We start from the raw sequence: 10,309 nt of genomic DNA, 5'->3' as shown, positions 1-10,309 counted from the left end.
TCTTCTCGTAGTGAAATATTTACCTCGGCCATTGATATTAATAATGCTTTTAAAGAATGCTACCTTGATCTCTATAGTTCCACATCTTTGTCTACTGACGAAGATAATAGAAACTTTGTGGAACCACTAGAACTCCCTAAACTGACAACTGAGCAAAAAAATACTCTTGATTCTGAGATAACCTTGGAGGAGCTTGGCAATAACTAAGGCTTTGCCTACAGGTAAGGCTCTGGGGCCAGATGGCTTTGCCGCTGAATTTTTTAGATCTTAAAACTGGCTCCACTTTTGCTAGAAGTTTTTACGGAATCATTAAAGAATGGAAAGCTTCCGCCAACCATGACTCAAGCCCGGATCAGTCTGATTCTTAAAAAGGACAAAGATTCAAGTGAGTGTAAGAGTTACCGTCCAATTTCCCTGATCCAACTAGACGTAAAAATATTGTCAAACATTTTGGCTAACCGATTAAAGTTATGACATCTCTTATACATATAGATCAGGTGGGGTTTATTCGGGGCAGCAGCTCTTCTGATATCATTAGGCATTTCATCAATATCATGTGGTTAGCGGCGAATGATCAGACTCCGGTCACTGCCATCTCACTTGACGCAGAAAAGGCATTTGATATGGTAGAATGGGATTATCTTTTTAAGATTTTGGAAATATATGGGTTCGGGAATACTTTTATTGGATGGATTAAGTTTCTTTTTTGATACCCGGTAACGGCGGTACAAACCTATGGATTAATTTCAGATTATTTTACTCTGGATAGGGGCACCCAGCAAGGTTGCCCTCTTTCCCCATTATTGTTATGTCTTGCCCTGGAACCATTAGCAGTCACGATAAGAAAGGAACATGATTTTCCAGGGGTTTCCAAATTCACATAAGCTTTTGCTTTACGCAGATGATATTTTATTATTCGTCTCCAACCCTACTAGATCTATGCCTTGCCACCACGTAATTATTAATTCCTTTTCCAAGTTCTCGGGATACAGAGTTAATTGGTCTAAATCCGAAGCTTTGGCTCTGACAGCGTACTGCCCGGTAACGGCTTTTCAGCCGGGCACCTTTCAGTGGGCCAAACAGGGCATTAAGTATTTGGGTATTTTATTCCCAGCAAATTTGTGTGATTTAGTTAATTTTAGCTAATTTTAGTTCATTTTGACCCTTTACTAAAAAGGCTTTCGAGCGATGTGGGCAGGTGGGCTTCATTACATTTATCTATTATTGGGAAGGTTAATGTTATTAAAATGAATTGTATTCCAAAATTCAACTACCTGCTAAAGTCTCTCCCTATAGATGTCCCCCTCTCTTATTTCAAGCAATTTGATAGCATAGCGAAGTCCTTCATTTGGAATGGTAAACGTCCCAGATTACATTTCAGTAAGCTGTATAGGCCGATTGACAAAGGTGGGCTAGGCCTACCCAAGATTTTGTTTTATTATTATGCATAATTTTATTATTGGCTCATTGGTCGCTTCCACCTGAGAGAGCCCCTCCCTGGTTTTGTATTGAACAGGAAGTTCTTGCCCCTATTTTAATATCAGGGTAATATCAGGTAGAAATAGCTCCTTGAGGTAACCTTTTTGAGTAGAACTGTAAACTATAACCCTATTATTTACATTACCCCTAAGCCCCCATAACTTGCACAGGTATACATCATTAAATGTTCAGGTGCAAGAGCTTATGGCCACTCTCCCTAAAAACCTAAACCAACTTTTTTTTTCTTTCTGCTATGCTTTAATTAACTGACATATGTTCATTCAAAACACAAAAGATAAATCAAAACTTATTTATTAATTTGTTAACGTATTTTTAGTATTTTTTTTTATGTTTTATAAAATAGTAAAACATACTAAAACTGTTTTAGTGTACATATCTGGGACATGTGCTTGCTACAGCTCTAGGAACCAGCATATTTATCATACTAAGGAAAATCTTTCATGGGAGCTAAGCATTTTGGCACATCAAAAATAGTTGGTTTGTTTTCTAGAGGGGCATTACAAGCTTTTTGATACCTTCAAATACGGTTTGTTTTATCTTGAAATGCCAGCTGCTAAAGCAAGGCTGGATATGGGAATTGAGAAACAAATGCAATTTGCAGATTTATTTTCTCCTCTGTCACACAATCCCCTTCAATGTCAACTGTCATTTTCTGTGTGAGTATGCCTGCTCACTTCCTTTTATTATAAACAACCAAAAAATCTATTATTTTCATGACCTCATGCAATTGCAAAAGGGTTATTGCTTTGTCATTTGCAAAACCTTTATATTGTGATCCTTTCTGCAGCCTTTGACACAGTCAACCATCAGATCTTACTCTCTACCCTCTCCTCACTGGGCATCACAGGAAATGTGCTTGACTGGTTTAATTCCTATCTCTCAGGTAGGTCCTTCAAGGTAGCCTGGAGAAGTGAGGTATCCAAGCCACATCAGCTACTTACTGGGGTACCTCAGGAATCAGTGCTTGTGCCACTTCTCTTCTCTATATGCACAACATCACTGGGACCCAACATTCAGGCACATGGTTTCTCTTAACACTGCTACGCTGATGACACGCAACTCTACTTGTCTTTCCAGCCCAACGACACCACAGTGACTGCTCGAATTTCTGCCTGCCTGGCGGACATCTTGGTCTGGATGAAGGAGCACCACCTGCAACTCAACCCAGCCAAGACTGAACTCCTTGTCTTTCCAGCCAACCCTGCTGTTGAACACAACATCACCGCGCAGCTGGGTGCAACTACAATAATGCCTTCCAAATCGGTCAGAAATCTAAGGGTAACCATCGACAACAGACTAAATTTCACAGACCACATCTCAAAGACCACAAGATCATGTAGATTTACACTCTACAATATCAGGAAGATAAGACCCTTCCTCTCTGAACATGCCATACAACTGCTTGTCCAGTCACTTGTCATAACTAGACTGGACTACTGTAACGCTCTCATTGCAGGCCTCCCTGCATGTGCAACTAGACCCCTCCAAATGATCCAGAATGCAGCAGCACGTCTAGTCTTTAATGAACCAAAGAGAGCACATGTTACACCACTCCTTGTCTCTCTCCACTGGCTACCGGTTGATGAACGTATAAAATTCAAGGCTCTGATGCTGGCATACAGAACAGTCACTGGGTCTGCTCCAGCATACCTAAAATCATTTATGCTACGCGCCCACTAGAAGCCTGCGGTCGGCTAAGGAACGTCGCCTCGTTGTACCAACACAAAGAGGCACCAAAACAATTTCCCGGACTTTCAGCTTCATCGTACCACGTTGGTGGAACGACCTTCCTCACTCCATCCGTGAAGCTGACTCACTCACTGTCTTCAAAAAATGACTAAAAACACATCTTTTCCATGAGCACTTAACCAGTCATTAAAAAAAATAAAAATAATTCTGTTGCACTTTATTCTGTTTTGAATACTATTATGATGCTAGTGATACTTTGTAATACAGCACATTTCATACCACTGCTTTGGATAAAAGCGTCTGCCAAATGAATAAATGTAAATGTAATGTAAATGATCAATATACATTTATAAGTTCAATTAAAACAAAATCAGGCCTGAACTATTTTTCTCAAAGGAGAAGTATAGGCACTTAAAGGAGTGCAAATTGTCTATTGTTGCCAAAGTTTTGCTGCAGGTTCACCACTACCGGTGAAGAGCTGCAAACTTCAGGCAAATATTTGCGGTGAATCACAAGCTCATTTGTGTCACGCTTATGCAGAAATGAGGACCCAAATGCAGAGTCAAAAACCAAAAATACTTTATTTACTAACTCAAACTCCCACATGGGGCAAAACAACAAAAACTACCCCATAGGGGAAAAAGGAATCCAGGCTGGGGCAGAGGTGAAACGGGGAACAGGACCAACCAGAGTGAACTGGAACCAGGAAGGTGATCAGGACAGACAAGAACACTGGGAGACACAAACAGGACTAACAAGATAACAAGATGAACTGGCACTGGACAGCAAAAACGAGGAGACTAAAATAGGGAGAGAAATCAAGCGGGCTAATAAAGGGCAGGTGTAACTAATGAAACAATAATGAGCAAACAAGGAGGTGGGTTGTGACACAAGACAGAGAAGCACGTGGCAATACGGAAACAATAACAAAGCCGCGTGCTCACACAAGAAGGCAAAACATCTGAGTGGCATGAGCACACATCGTCTAGACAACGAGGAGATGTACACTCATGTCAATCGAAAAACAAGACGAGACAGGACACTTGTGAGAGTTCGGCCATACACACATCCGATACCTTACCGAAGTGACTGAACCTCAGCACAACATGAAGACAGCTCGCTACCCAGGCGCGCAGCGCAAAGAAAGTGCAATGTGTGTCCGCGTACGTGAGAGACAGACATAAAGACCAACATAGATTATTGAGTGCATGCAGCCAAGATGACACAAGTGCCCATGTCAATAACAGACAGACAAGGAGTATGAATGTCTGGGTCCTGACCCAGACCGGATCCAAACTAGACAGGAAGTCAGGACCCAGACATCACACTCCAGACATGAAACACAATAGACTGAAGAGCGTGCGGCAGGGAATATAACCGAAACCGCGCACTAACACAAAGACAAACATGGGCGAATAATGCCACAGTCCTGTCAGACCAAAACCCAGACTGACAAAGTGACAGGACCATGACACATTTGCATGTGAAAATAATGAGTGGCAAATTTGTTGCAAATTTGCGGTAAGTTTGTGGCTATTTGCTAGCACTCAAAAATGTATGCACGTCCATCATTTTCTCTACGTTTTTGCCTGCCGCCCACACTGAGACAGCATTTTTGACAGCGAATACTGAGCTTTTAGAAAACGCTCTCCCCACTGGATAAATTTGAAAATGCTGTCTTTAAATTGTAGTGTGGACGGAGGAAATAGAGATATCAGTAAACAATGATGTATCTGTTGTCATGTGACACGGTCATGTAACACAAAACAATCAAGATGGCGGCCCATGTTTTGCGGTGTTGTTGTGTCTGCTATTCAGTTTGATAGCATTGGTAAAGATAAGTGTTACTTTCATTAGTCCAATATCTCAATTTCTGGCCCAGTCAGTTTTGGGGCTCATACTGCTAGTGGCACAGAAATTATACTCTTTCCCTTTAAAGGCCCCATGAATGGCTTGACGACAATTCTGAAATGGCTGAACGACAATTCGACAAATCTGGTGAGTTTTCTGCTGAGTTCTGCATGCACAGATTCTGTCTGGTAATGTATTTTCTAATAAAACAGAAAGTTGGGGCACTACATATAGGAGACTTTTTTGAAATAGCCAGTCGGCTTTAGTTTTCATCACAATCATGAACCATGACTTGCTACTTGCTTTTACTAGATGGTAGCAGAGATGGGGACATTCTCATTCTACACAGCATTTTATTGAACAAAAATTTGGATACACCTGTGAGTGTAAGATGAGTCATCAATATCTTTGGTCTGTTTTCCCAGAAAAGAAATGTGTATTAAATGTGTATCTCTGCTAAAAGTTAATTTAATAAACTTTTAGGAGCGCACTGACATGTAAATGACCTCAAAGCAGGACAAAAAGCCACAAAACTCCAGAAGACTCTTTTTCAAGGCTTCTAATTCTAGTTTATCGAATGCAACCATGAAGAATAAAATGCAAGCACCGGACTGATTCCACCACATGACGTAAAGCACTAGAGATAATGCTGTCAGTGATGATGTAAACATATAATCCCATCAATCTCTTTACACACATTTTTCACTTAATACTCCTCTGTGGGATGCTGTTAGATGTCTTGAAATCATATTATTAATCTGAGTCACTGTCAGGTTACTCTTCACAAGGGAGAGTCACACAGAATCTGGAGTCATTTTCTAGCAAGCAACAAGTGATCAAGGCTCACGTCACACTCCACATGGCCAAAGACAGAGATCCGCCAGACCTGACAGAAGACTGGGGGAGTGAGGGTAACTTTTCACCAGACTCTGAGCACACGTAGCATATCTGAGAAATGTGGCTTATAATAATCATGAATAAAGAGTGTGGGATGCGTATTGGGTGATGTGTGTGGGAATGTGTGTTCCCTATAGTTATTTAAAAGGGTAAAGAAATACTTTTGTATTCACAAGTTCATTTTGTTTAAAACTAATTAGCATACTTAATATCCTCACTTGTGAGTTGGGAGGGTTACTTTTAAATGTAATCTGTTACAAATACAGATTACTTAGAAAAAATTAATAAGCTCCTGACCCGCATCTGCATGATTTTATTCATTGCACTCCTGCAATACAATTGGCTGATTAGATAATTGCATTAATAAGTTGGTGTACAGGTGTACCTACTAAAGTGGTCTGTGAGTGTAAGCCTTGACCAACAATCTGTCTTAACCTTGTGTGTATATCAAAACCCAAGACAATTAAGATTGTTTACAAACTTTTGTACATCTACAATGTTTGATTAATGACAATAAAGCATGGCTTATTTCCCTCATAGTAACATTATATCTTGTCCCATTTTCTTTGATGTTTGTTAATGGGCCCCAAGGTTCCTTTGCTCTCTCCTCAATAATGAAACATGAGTTTTTATACTTGCACCTTTCTAATAAATTTAACTAGGCAGCAGGCATAAAAGAGCCTCAAAGGATAAATGATATTCCAAAATGAGATATAAAATGACTGTAGACTACAGAGTTTTGTGCACACACCATGTCTGAGAACAGTACAGTAATTCAAAAATTGTTTAAGGTTTGGTTTTATCTGTCAGGTCTCTTTTTCTCTGTGCCACATAGCTCTATTCTACTGCAGCCAGAATCCATAAATCTTACAGTGTCTATTCACTCAAGATATGCTGCCGCCTCTAAAACAGTCTGGCCAAGAAGAAAAGTAAAGTATTGACATGTTAAATTGAGCGTGATATTTCATTGCTTGGCAATTGCTATTCTTCCTCAGTCAAAGTGATGCAATCAGAGTTCTTTTCAATGTCTGATCTGGAGCTGACAGCTGAGATCTCTGATATATGCATGCAGAGTTTTGTCTCTCTAAGCAAACTTTAGATGTAGAATCCTTGAGGAGTGACTGCACTATTTACAGCAATCTTTAAAGATACAAAGAGAAAAGAGCCATGATTCCCTTGACAGCCAATTGTGAATAAAAGAAGCATTCTGTGGCTCGGATGAACATCAAACGCAAATGAGCTAGATTTCTCAGGTGGCAGATGGTGCTTTCAAAAACACTGTTAAAATTCCAGATTAATGCCAGCTCCAAAAATAAATGATCTAATGCAAACTTTGCGCAAGTTTATGCATGATCAAGACCAGTGGCGTGTCCAGACTTGACTGAGGTGGCCCATGTGGGGCACAGACTCATTCACGGGTGGCATGAAGTGTAACTCAACATCCCTGATTTTAATTATAACAATACTAATAAGATATGTACATTTTCAGGAATTTTTAATAGTCAAATATTACTTAGCAAAATAAATGATTCATTGTTAATACTGCAAAACACAGAAGACTCCAAATAGCATTTTATATATATATATATATATATATATATATATATATATATATATATATAGTATTACAGTATAATTTTTTATGTATATTGTGTGTCTTTAAACTGCATAAATGTTATGAGCACTGCTTATATGAACACGGTAGTTCTGTGCAATTTTGTGGAGTTTTAGTGTTGGAGAGATGACACTACCATGGTGTGACGTAATACCATCAAGTAGGCTATTGTTTTATTTTAAGTAAATAAAGAATATATTGAAGATATTTCTTAATCTTATCATAGGCCTACACATAAAGAATGTGCATGGATTTCAGTTTTGTGTAGGATACTCAATTTAGCCATATATTTGGACTGCCAAATATAATTTGATTATTTAATTAAAAAGTTTTCTAAAAACATCTTACTTAATTTGATATTAAAACTGTTTTCCTGATCTCCAAATAATAGTAATAATAATAATAATAATAATAATAATAATAATAATAATAATAATTTTGCATCTTTTCTTAAGAGTCATACTATGTATTAAGACTGAATGCATTACATTATGAAAGAAAATAAAAACAGGCTCAACTTTCTGCTAATTACAAAATTGATATGTGTATTATTTAATTTTAACTCCAACACATGATTATGATTAAAAAAAAAAAAAAAAAATCTGTTTACAAGTTTCATGGCAATGTGGCATTGTATCTTTTTTTAAACTTTGTTTGAGGCAGATAGTTTTAAGTAAATTTGATATCCCAGCATGTTTAAACAAAAATACTTATGATGCACACATCGATTTTATACACACCCCAAAACATCACATGGGAAAGTAGTCAGACATTTCATATCTGAATGAATGAGTGGTTCTTGGCTAGAATAAGATGATGAAATATGCAGAAGATTGCGGCATTACAGTTTTTCTCTAGTTGGGATAGAAGACAGTACTTATTCACTTCAAGCACTGGTGATGGGACATAGAGGCAGGGCTCGAGTTGAGGGGGGATGTGAGGAGATGAAAAAAAAAGCATCCCCCTTGTAAAACCACCATCCCCCTTACCATCCCCTTTAGATTAACTGTGTCGTGTATTCTGTAAAACTCATCATGCTAATGAAATATTAAAATTCTCTTCGTATGATAATTTAGGATCTATAAATAACGGCGATTGGCCAATCAGAACTTAATATTCCAACAAGCTGTGCACAAGGTCATGCAAGTTTTCATCAGTTTCGTGCTCTTCAAAAATGGCCAAGAGAACAGTACAAGGAAATCTTATACAATCTTTAAAAGGAAGAGAACAGAAGGTAAGATATTGCTATGACTAGTGTTTCGGACATTCCCCTGACGTAACATTAGAAAGAATAACAAACATAAAGCACATTGATTCAGTAAGGGATCACTGTCAAGGTTGCATTGAATTATTGAAAATGAATGCACTCACCGAGGTGGTAATGCACACATGCCTATGCTAGGTAAATGTACGTGTGTTTATTAAAAAAAAAAAAAAAAAGAAAAGTCAGGTTTAGTCCCTAAAGAGTTTAGCTATTTTCTTATGCCATTTTTTAGGCAATCTGCATAGAAAGCACCCAAGCTGCCACTAATAGCTCAACATCAGCAGTCAAGCCGCCGTCAATGGCTCGAAAGCGCCTCTTTTGGTGGAGATTCTGGCTGTTTCTATCCAGTTATTTAGAATAGAAAGGATGCGTACTGTATGTGTGACTGTGAGGGACTGAGAGACAACAATTCTGAGAGAGAGAGAAAAAGAGAGAGAGAGAGAGAGAGAGAGAGAGAGAGAGAGAGAGAGAGGATCCATTCCATTCAGAAATGATCACCCTATTGCCTTCGAAGTATTTACCATCCACTGTGAGAGCTTTGGAGTGCTGAAAAGTGTGGGGCTCAAAAATAATGGCCATTTGGAACTCACTTTTAGTTATTTTTATAAAATATTCTGTTTAGAATGACTTTAGAGCATGGCGATAATGATTAGACTATAAACCCCTGAAGTGCCCTCCGAAGGAATCATTCAGGTCGTTTGGTATGCAGGGAGTGTGCGTGTGCGTGTGTGTGTGTGTGAGAGAGAGAGAGAGAGAGAGAGAGAGAGAGAGAGAGAGAGAGAGAGAGAGAGAGAGAGAGAGAGAGAGAGAGAGAGTCTGGTGCTCAGTCATACAGACTACAGTCATATACATTATTACATGAATAATGCCTATGTATATTTTTATTCTCCTCTTTTCAGATGAAAGCCATGGCCAGGATGAAATGGGAGAGGTTGCAGCTGATGCAGCAAGAGTAGGGGAAGAAGGTGTGATCGTTCTTAAATCTGATGTTCAGAACCTCAGACACCCAAATTTGACAGCTGTAAACCAGTGTTGGGTGGTAATGTACTACATGTAATCTGGATAACAAAAAACAAATTACTAAAATCATGTACTTGTAATTATATTACATTTAAAGTCTAAAATTTGTTTAATCAGATTAGTTAATACAGTTATAGTATTTAAAATTAATGATTTTCATAACATTAAGTGATCCAAAACTATTATTTATTACCTAAAAAGTGCAGTCTAAAAGATTGTTACAGCCAGGTTACAATTGCTGTTGTTTATTGTGTTATCTGTACCAGATTACATTTCAGCAATAATCTACCCAACACTGCTGTACACGACATTAAACAAATTAAAATGTATTTGCAAAATGTATTTGCAATTTTGTTGCTGTTGTAGAATTCAGTAAGAGGAAAGATGTAGCAGCAGGTTAAGACAGCTCTGAAGATGCCAGTCGCTCAGGCTGTGAAGACAAGAGTGAGCAGGGAGAGAGGGACGTTGATATT

The sequence above is a fragment of the Myxocyprinus asiaticus genome, chromosome 14, assembly GCF_019703515.2.
Source record: "Myxocyprinus asiaticus isolate MX2 ecotype Aquarium Trade chromosome 14, UBuf_Myxa_2, whole genome shotgun sequence".
NCBI lineage: Eukaryota > Metazoa > Chordata > Actinopteri > Cypriniformes > Catostomidae > Myxocyprinus > Myxocyprinus asiaticus.
Note: the sequence above shows the minus strand (reverse complement) of the source record.